The sequence below is a fragment of the Pituophis catenifer genome, unplaced genomic scaffold (genome assembly GCF_029215685.1).
Source record: "Pituophis catenifer annectens isolate HBS135680 unplaced genomic scaffold, rPitCat1.0.hap2 SCAF_4, whole genome shotgun sequence".
NCBI lineage: Eukaryota > Metazoa > Chordata > Lepidosauria > Squamata > Colubridae > Pituophis > Pituophis catenifer.
In genome coordinates this window covers 121,159,950-121,170,670 of record NW_027256884.1, presented here as the reverse complement: position 1 = coordinate 121,170,670, position 10,721 = coordinate 121,159,950, and positions in this window count along the sequence as shown.

Here is a 10,721-nt window from a genome sequence, read left to right as displayed (position 1 = left end):
CAAGGATATCCAATCATTCAATCTGAAAGGAAATAAATCCTGACTGTCCTTTGGAAGGATAGATACTGCAGCTGAAGCTCAAATACTTTGGCCAGGAAAAGAGAAGAAAGGACTCCTTGAAGAAGACCCTGATATTGGGAAAGATAGGAGGCAAAAGGAAACAAGGACAGGAGAGGATGAGAGGATTGGTGTCATTGATACCATGAACATGAATTTGGACAATCTTTGGGAGATAGTGGGGGATGGAGAAGGCTGGTGTGATATGATCCATGGGGACACAAAGAGTCAGACATGACTTAGCGACTAAACAACAACAACAAAAACAAGACATGTTGTCCTGTTATTAACACAGCTGCCTGCAATTTACTGCTGGTTCGAATCTCTCCAAGGCTCAAGGTTGACTCAGCCTTCCATCCTTTCTAAGGTAGGTGAAATGAGGACCCAGTTTGTGGGGGCAATAAGCTGACTTTGTATAAATATACAAAAGTATGAAGGCTATTGCTTAACGCATTGTAAGCCGCCCTGAGTCTCCAGAGAAGGGCGGCATATAAATCAAATTTTAAAAAAAAAAAACCTTTTATGGACTTTCTGCTGATGCGAAGACTGCGAAAAAAGATGATTTATGGATTTGTCTGTAAATCAAAGATGGGGTATGGAAAGAAAAAATAATTACTTGTAACCCTGGAGGGAGTCACTAAATTATATTTTTGTAATGAAAATTGGAAGTCACTTCTTTATATATTTCTTTTCTCTTTATTATAGTCTTCGGGTTTGTTTGTTTTTAAATGTCTTCTGGGAAGAGGTTTCGAAGTATTTCTAGCAGGACTACCAGATTCTGCAAAAGCTTTGTTCCCTATGCCATCCATCTAGTAAACTCACAAGATTCATTTTTCTCATCATATACAGGTATACATCCAAACTAGACTGTGTTGTTTCTCTGTGTCATATATGTATGTATATGCATACTCTGTGTTTGTTTGTTTGTTTGTTTGTATGTATGTATGTATGTATGTATGTATGTATGTATGTATGTATGTATGTATTCTGTCATGACTATATAGTGTATATTGGAGGTAATGACCCTTTAAGAGCTATATGCAGCAAAATTTCAGTTTAATGTATGCTGATTAGTGTTCATTCTATTCTATTCTATTCTATTCTATTCTATTCTATTCTATTCTATTCTATTCTATTCTATTCTATTCTATTCTATTCTGTGAGAGCTCTTAAACCACAAAATGGGTAGCAAATAAATTTGAGTAAGTAAGTAAGTAAGTAACATGTGATTTGCCATCGCCTGCTTTTAGGGCTGAGAGTATATGACTGGCAAGGCCACACAGTTGGCTTCATGCCTTCTATTCTGTCCTGTCCTGTTCTGTCCTGTCCTGTCCTGTCCGTTCTGTTCCGTTCCATTCCATTCGTTCCATTCCATCCAATCCCATGAATGTATTTTATTCTCCTCATGTACACTGAGAGCTTATGCACCAAAGACAAATTCCTTGTGTGTCCAATCACACTTGGCCAATAAAGAATTCTATTCTATTCTATTCTATTCTATTCTATTCTATTCTATTCTATTCTATTCTATTCTATTCTATTCTATTCTATGCTATTCTATGCTATGCTATGCTATGCTATGCTATGCTATGTTATGCTATGCTATGCTATGCTATGCTATGCTATTCTTTCTCTCTCTTTCCTTGCATCTTTTTATTTTTTTGTCTTCTCTTTCTCTAAGTTTAGCCTGAATTAGATTTACTATCATAATCGATGAGTACTAAGAATATTTTGTTCTGAATACAATTATATATCTAAAAACAAACCAAAACAAAATAATAAATTCACTGAAATGAATGAGAGCTGGTGGGTAAAAAAAAATCATGAAATGTTTTAGGGGTGGTACTCATATTTTTCTGCCCCCAACTGAGAAGATCCAATAGATAGTTTAAACGTCTTTCATAAGGGATGGGGGGCAGTGGCAGGGCAGGGAGGAAGATAGCAATAGCACTTAGACTTATACACTGTTTCACAGTGCTTTACAGCCCTCTCTAAGCGGTTTACAGCATCAGCCTATTGCCCCCAACAATCTGGGTCCTCATTTTACCCACCTCGGAAGGTGGGAAGGCTGAGTCAACCTTGAGCCTGGTGAGATTTGAACTGCCAAATTGCAGGCAGCCGGCAGTCAGCAGAAGTAGCCTGCAGTACTGCACTCTAACCACTGTGTCACCATGGCTCTAATATAATGCCGTCCTGTTGTTCATCTCAGATTATGGAATGCCTCATGCTGACTCGAATGCAGCTCCAATGAAAGTCAGCGCAAAAGCTCAGTTATTGTAAAATGTACCTGCAGATAAAGAAAGTGAAGACTTGTTTAGTTGTTTTTCTAATCGTAGCTCTGAGCGCCCCTTTGCTTTCAAGATCCAAATTAACCATAAAGTTCTTTCTCTAGGCTGTCCAGAGACCTCACTGAATCCCTTGCTGCCTACATCCTGTATATTGGGCCTTGATCCAAGTCCCTTCATTATATCTTTAAAGAAATGGCGGGATACTGTGAGAATGAACTCCTTGAGGAAATCAGAGGGTTTTTTTTTTTTTTAAATCACTCCTTTCTGAGCTTTTTGTTCCAGAAATGAGAAAATAATTGGGGTCCAGGTTCCCGGGTGAGGGGACCCAAGGACAATGAATCAAAACGTGTTTTAAGACTTCCATAATTTGCTCTAATTCAGGCACTGGAGGCCTCTTTGTTTGGAATTTAACAGTTTTATGGCAATAAAGAGAAACCGAAAGAGGGCCTCTTGGATTTGGGAATTGCTAAAGTTCTGTGGGAGATCATAATTCTCTTCTTATATGAATCCAGAGGATGGACAACACTGTATTTGGCTATTTGGCCTTGCATGTACTAGAATTCAAAGAGCAAAAATCACTGATGATGTGGAAGTGCATCTGTTGTCTCTTTGTCTGTTGTCTGTTATCTATCTATCTATCTGTCTGTCTGTCTGTCTGTCTGTATCTATCAGTATCTATCAGTATCAATCTATCTATATCTATCTATCTGCCTGTCAGTCAGTCTGTCTGTCTGTCTGTCTGTCTGCCTGCCTGCCTGCCTGCCTGCCTGTCTGTCTGCCTATCTATCATCTATCTCCATACACTCATCCACCCATCCATCCATCCATCCATCCATCCATCCATCCATCCATCTCACCACCTATCTGTATATCCATGTATTATCTTTCTCTCATCTATCTATCTATCTATCTATCTATCTATCTATCTATCTATCTATCATCTATCTATCTATCTATCATCTATCTATCTATCTATCTATCTATCTATCTATCTATCATCTATCTATCTATCCATAATCATCAGTTTAGCCTCCTCCTCCTCCTCCTTCTTCTTCATCATCTTTTATCATATCTATTTTTTGTTAATTTCATTGCAGTTGGAGAGAATATGAGCAAACGTAAAGATAAGCTGATATAGGCATCCAGCAGAAACAAGGATAGCATGAAATTCAGTTTGATAAATGGAAGCTCTGATGATTCATTAAGAGAAAGTTCCACCAAATAATAAAGGTGAGCTTTTTCTTTCATTGCCTTAATTTGCTATATAACAAGGGGTATGGCCTTTGAAAATTCAAGTTCCTAAAGTATGTTTAATATTTTAGTAGGGAGATAATATTTAGTAGGGTGGGGTGGAATAGGAAAGGACCATTGCACAATGGTACCTCGGTACTCATCATTAATTGGTTCCAGGAGGTTTGATCAGTACCAAAAATGATGCAGCCATTTTGAGCAGTTCGGAGAACCACGAGCGGAAATTTTGAGTAGTTCAGAGAACTGGCAAATACCACTTCTGGCTGGCCCCAGAGTGGGGTGGGAATGGGGATTTTGCAGTATCCTTCCCCTGGAGTGGGGTGGGAATGGAGATTTTGCAGTATCCTTTCCCCTGCCACGCCCACCAAGCAGCAACACCCACTAAGCAACACCATGCCCACCAAGCCACGCCCACCGAACCGGTAGTTAAAAAAATTGGATTTCACCACTGATAATAATAATTATTATCAAAAGTTGATAATAATAATAATAACAATGACTGAATGTTGGAAGGAATTCTATGTGCAGGGGAAAAGGTCCCTCTTACAGGAGGTCTGTATGTAATCTGGAGATTTATAAAGTTACATCTTATTAGGTTACTACTTGGCTATCTCTTACCATATTCCCTTTCAAACACATCTACTTCATGGCCATTCAGTGTTGCAATGTTCACGTTATGTCATTTCGGTTCAGTCACTTCTCCCTGACAATGGGAAATTGTTTCCAGATGTCATGCATGGGTGTCTTTCATCATGTCTGTCGTTAACGGTTCCTGTTTGATGACAGGAATATATCAAAATGTACAATTTCACAGCTAAACGGAGTGCGCCATTACTCCCCCAGCATGTTTGCAGAAGGGTGCTGGATATTGTATGCCACCGTAGTTTGTAAGATCCTGCCACATCTGGAAATCTCATTGACTTTGGGTGACCTCTGTGTAAGCAAGAAGGCACAATGCTACAGCAGCCGAGGGCCTCTAAAAGAAACTGAACCCTGCTTGTAAAAACCTGCATGATGTCTGTATTACATTACATTAGAAAAATATACCGAATTATAAGTTAGTGTAAGATCTGATAGAGAAGTTACAAGAACTGGATATGCTTTATCTATCACAAATGTATTAAAAACATGTTTAATTCTATGTCAGACGGCCTTGAATATTTGCTTATGTTTCAGATTTATACCTTTTTTTCCCTTTCTTTCAGAAACTGTCTCCTTCAATTTTTCCATCACCCCGCATTCAACTGGTTAAGCTTAGAAAGAACAATTAGCCCAAATTTATCCAGAGAGGTTCAGAGGCTGAGGGTAGATTTTTAAACCTTGGTTCACTGATTGTAGTGCAATATTTTTAAGTTTAGCCTGCTCTGGTTCTCTGTATAAGATCAATGAAAACAAACAGTTGTTACAGTAACGTAAAAGACATGTCATAAAAAGAAAGGCTGGTGGGGAGGGAAGAAGAAAACAGCTCTTAGAATTGAACTGTGTTCAGTTTTAATCCTTGCAATAGCTAAAAAGAATGGAAATAGAAGAGATGGCTTTTTAATCCCAAAGGTGCTTTTTCAGGAGGCAACTGGACTTTCTTGTTTTTTTTCTTTTGAAGATGTTTTGCTTCTCATCCAAGAAGCTTCTTCAGCTCTGACCATCAGAGGGGGTAAGACACCCCTAACATCCCTCAGGGGTGTGTGTGTTCTGTTAAGATACAGCCTGTTGTGCCTTAAAATGGTTTCTACTGTACTGCCTTAAAATGGCTTCTACTATGCAGCACAGTGGAGTTGCCATGGTAATGGCTCCACAGTACTCCACAAGGGGGCTCCCTCTGGTAAAGGAAAAAATCCAACATTAGAAATTACGTTTGGTCCGGACATTTTCAACAAGGTTTTGATTATTCTTGAGGACAAATTTATGGCCATGATCAATAAACATTACTGCAACTCAGCTTGCCTGCATCACTACGAGACTGACACAATGCCCTTCATGCAGATTACATACGAGAAAAGAACTACAACGTTGAACAGCTTACTACATATATCATGGACAAGAAGCCACTTCTAAATCAAGATCAGAAAAAAGCATACCAAATGATCATGGATCAGCTTGCAAAACAACAAGGTGGTATCATTTTACTTGATGCTTCTGGGGGCACAGGGAAAACATTTTTAACTAATTTAATTCTCGCTGAAATCAGGGCTCAGGGCAGTGGTGAAATCCAAATTTTTTTTACTACCGGTTCTGTGGGCGTGACTTGGTGAGTGTGATATGGCTTGGTGGGCATGGCAGGGGAAGGATATTGCAAAATCTGCATTCCCACCCCACTCTGGGGCCAGTCAGAGGTGGTATTTGCCGGTTCTCTGAACTACTCAAAATTTCCACTACCGGTTCTCCAGAACCTGCTGGATTTCACTCCTGGCTCAGGGTGAAGTTGTTCTTCCTGTCTAATACAGGATTGGGATAAATAAATACCTGGGCAACACCGGGTTATCAGCTAATCATCTGAATTATCAGTTATAATTATCAGTTATAATCAACTGAATTATCAGTTATAATTCATCATTAATTCATCAATTATAAACTGATGAAGCTTCTGGGATAAGAAGCAAAATGTGCCCCTCTTCTGCCTCAAATAATAATAATAAAAAAAAAATAGGCCAGTTGCCTTTGGAAAGGAAAAAAGATGATTAGGAGCTATTCTTCGTCCCTGTTGGCACAACCAGGTCCAGTCTCCCCCCTCCCATCCTTTGTTCTTCTGATTTACCGCTGCAGGTCAGCAATATGTGGTTTGAGGTGATGCGATCTGTTTAACCAGCAGCCATCTTTTCTATCCCTGTCAACTGAAAGAAATGGAAAGAAAGCTTTAAAAAGCTTCTTTCCGTGTTTCCTGAGGCACTGCTTCCCTGAGAAAGTTCTTTTTTTTCTTCTTTCAAAGTCATGACATGATCAGGATTGGCATCAGTCAGCTTTCAAAGAGACCCCTCACCCCCATTCCTGTCACTCATTCATTTCCCACGACGACACAGAGGACAGAAACTGAAAGAGCCATAACAATTAGACGCCTTGGACTTTTACCTCAGTTTTTAGATGTTAAAAGAGATAGTTAACTCCCTAGTATACAGGATTCACGATCTGGATTGAGTTAGTTTAACTCCTAGACCAGTGATGGCTAACCTTCTTCTCATTATGTGCTGAAAGCGCGCGTGCACGCATGCCGGCATCCATAATGCAATGCGCATGCCCCTGCGCATGTGTGCACAACCCCCCAAGCGCCCCAGTGCCCCACACATGCACGTGCGACTCCCCCACGCTCCCATTGCCCCCTGCGCATGCACACGCAACCCAGTGGTGGGTTGCCCCCGGTTCGCACTGGTTCTATAGAACCGGTAGTAAAACCGGTGGGAGGCTCTGCCCACCGACCCCGACGTCATCAAAACGCTTCTGCGCATGCGCAGAAGAGCGCGCGGCCCCGCTGTGAACTGGTAGTAAAGGTAAGTAGAACCCACCCCTGATGCAACCCCCAGCCCCATTTTTGGCCTAGCAGGCCTCCCTGCAGCCTCCTGGGCCCAAAAACTGGCCATGGGGAGGGGGGGTTTAGGATAAATTGTCCATGGAGATCCCTCAGTAATCCAGGTCATAGTTGTCTCAAAGGTTTTTGAAAACCCCCCCCCCCCCCATGCTCCGGTTTGGGTCTAACAGGCCTCCCTGCAGCTTCCTGGCCCCAGAAACAGGTCATGTGGGGGGTGGGCTGCACCTCCCTGAAGCCTCCTGGGCCCAAAAACGGACCATGGGGAGGGGGGGCAGGATACAGGCCTCCCTGTAGCCTTCTTGGCCAAAAAACAGGTGGTGCTGGGGGGGCATTCCACCCCACCCCCGCATTCTGCCCCCACCCCGCACATGTGTGCATGACCCCTGCCCCCCGTGCATGCGTGTGACCCCCCCTGTGTATGCATGTGCATCTCTTGCATGCGCCCACCCCGCGCATCCCAAAAATCAGCTGCCCGGTGGGAGGTGCATGCACATATGAGGGGTGGAGCTGAGTTGCCCGCCTGTGGCATGCGTGCCATAGGTTTGCCATCACAGTATTAGACAAAAGTTAATTCCACTAGATCTTTGGGGGGCTAATTCTTACCTCTTCAGGATTAATTTATTCAGTTAGCTCAATTTTAGAATTTAAAGCCCACATTTCTATCCCTGCCTGTCACCCGGTTAAATGTATGGTGAATAAACTGATCTTTGAGATCATACAGGTAGTCCTTGATTAATGGCTACCCTGTTTAGTGACTGCTTAAAGAGCGCTGCAAATGTAGTTTTACAACTGCTCCTCGAACCTATGACTGTCACAGTGTCCCATGGTCATATGAACGCCATTTGCAACCTTCAAGCCAGCTTCCGGGATAAGCAAAATCCATGGGGAAATGGTCACATGATCTCACACTTAATGACCACAGGTTATTTTCTTAATAACCATAGTGGAATTGACACCATAGGTCTGCTGTGGTCAAATGATCTTTCCTCTAATGACCATATAACAATTGCAAACGTATTAACACTTAGACTTATATACTACTCTCTGACCGATTTACAAAGTTAGCATATTGCTCCCAACAATTTGGGTCCTCATTTTACGGACCTCAGAAGGATGGAAGGCTGAGTCAACCTTGAGATGGTGAGAATCGAATTGCTGGCAATGAGCAGAGTCAACCTGCAACACTGCACTCTAACCACTGTGCCACATGGTTCTTGGTCTCTCATCTAATGACCATATAGCTTAGTGATGGGTTTGCCAGTCCCAATTGTGGTCTTTAAGTGAGGACTACCTATAGTATGTTAGGTGGCCATCAATGCTCCTTTGATGTAGGCACTTAATGAAAAGCTTTTCAGCAGTTGAGGATGCTGTAAGGGTGAGCCAAATCCTCTTTTCCTGGTGTTATTGTCTACTGTCCATCTAATTTCATGGTTCTGTGATTATCCTTACTCCAAAGACCTTACACAAATGTAGAAGGGAGGAGAAATGGGAAAAGAATTGGAGATGAGCACCTAAATGCTTAGCCTTAACTTCATTCCTGACTTATTCTAATGCATTTGATTAATTGGGCCACCAATACATTGATTAGACATTTCAGCTGAAATAGGAATCCAATAAACAAAGACATCCCTTTGAATAATTGTAGCAGATGATCTGCTCAAAGATCAATATTTTCAGTTGATTGATTTCAATGGCAGAAGTAAATATATGCGGTGTTAAGTACTATTAAATTAACCTTCTCCAACTTTGGTGTTTTTCAGAAGTGTTGGGTTGCCATTTCCATCTTTCCTGACCCATAATGAAGATATTCAGCCACATGATGTCCGTCTGCCTAAAAAGAAGAATTTGTTCTCTGTAGTTAATAATGGAAATGTATCTCCATCATTCTTTGCAATATCTAATTAGCCCAGAATTCAGATTTGTTTAGTTTCACTTTGAGCTGGTACTTTTTGAAGCCAGCTCATTAGCTTATGATTGCTCCTGCCTACTATGGGGCACATGTCTAATTCTAAATTAGTTACTGAAAGATTAATCTGATCTGTTGATTACTGGGAGATTAATCTCACCTGTTTGATTATTGGAAGAAGCAGAAAGGCAGACAGCATTGTTGATTCTAAAGGAAAGAGACAAAACAGGATGAAAACATTTCAAAATGTAATATGGGAAATAAATGGCAGGTGCCACTCAAGATTTGTACAGGCTGCATTAAGAGAGGGAGAGAATCAAGATCACTTGAAGTATTAGTAACCCTTTATAAAGCCTTAGTAGGACCACACTTAGAATACTGCATCCAGTTTTGGTCACCACAATATAAAAAAGATGTTGAGACTCTGGAAAGAGTGCAGAGAAGAGCAACAAAGATGATTAGGGAAGTGGCAGCTTAAACATATGAAGAATGGTTGCAGGAATTGGGTTATCTACTTTAATGAAAAGAAGGACTAGGGGAGACATGATAGCAGTCTTCCAATGTCTCAGGGGCTGCCACAAAGAAGAGGGAGTCAAGCTATTCTCCAAAGCACCTGAGGGCAAGACAAGAAATAACGGGTGGAAACTAATCAAGGAGAGAAGCAACCTAGAACTAAGGAGTTGAATATTAACATAATTGTGCATGAAGTAGGATTACAGAATAATTTGTGCCAAATATTGTCCTTCCATCGGGACTTGAAGACTTGGCTTTTTAAACAAATAGGCTAAGACTGATTCCGGGTTTTATTATTTACTATTAATTAATTATTTGGATTAAATTATGATTTTATTGTACTTGTTTCTTAACTTGTGTTCGCCGCCCTGAGTCCTTTGGGAGAATGGCGGCATATAAATACATGTAATAAATAATAAATATGCAGTTAAAACAATTAAAAAACAGACAGCAAAACAGAATGATCTTGTCAAGCACCAGGAAAATCAGGAGGTCCAGGCAGTTCAACTGTGTATAATGATTTATTGTAAGCTTTAGTTCTCTACAAGAATCTGAACTATAAGCAGTCAAGGGAAATTAGCGGGAATTAAGAATAGAAGGAATTCAAGGTGGACTGGACTTAAGATCTTTTGGGCACGAAGGGACTCATGACTAATTACATGTTTGACCCCTCCCTCAAGCTCAGCCTGGTCATCTCCTACAGATTGGGATTAAAAAATAGCCATGACAATTAAAAAAACACAACATGGGCTCTACAAACACACTCAGTCCGGTTTTGGGAAACAGGAAAGATGACCAATTGTAACAGAAAGATGTGTCTGAAAAGAACCATTGATACATTTTGGAGAACCCTGAGGATTCCTCGGAACAGACTTTCAAAATCCACCACTTGAGGTGAACAGTAGCTAATTGTGAGAAATGTTTCAATAGGCATTTATAAACCTTACATTTAGACTTCACAGATGTTGTTCAAAGCTCTAAGCGGGCAAGAGATGATGGATAGATGATTTTTCTTCTCTGTTGTTGTTTTGATTTGCTTTTCCTTTTCTCTCTCTTTATTTTCCTTTTTTTTTAAGGTAGGTGACATGACTAGAAGTTAGGATAGAAAGAAAATGCTTTTTTAGTCAAAGGTGATATGATTAAAAGTTAGAATAAGTGATAGAAATAAGAGAAGGGGGAATGTAAGTGT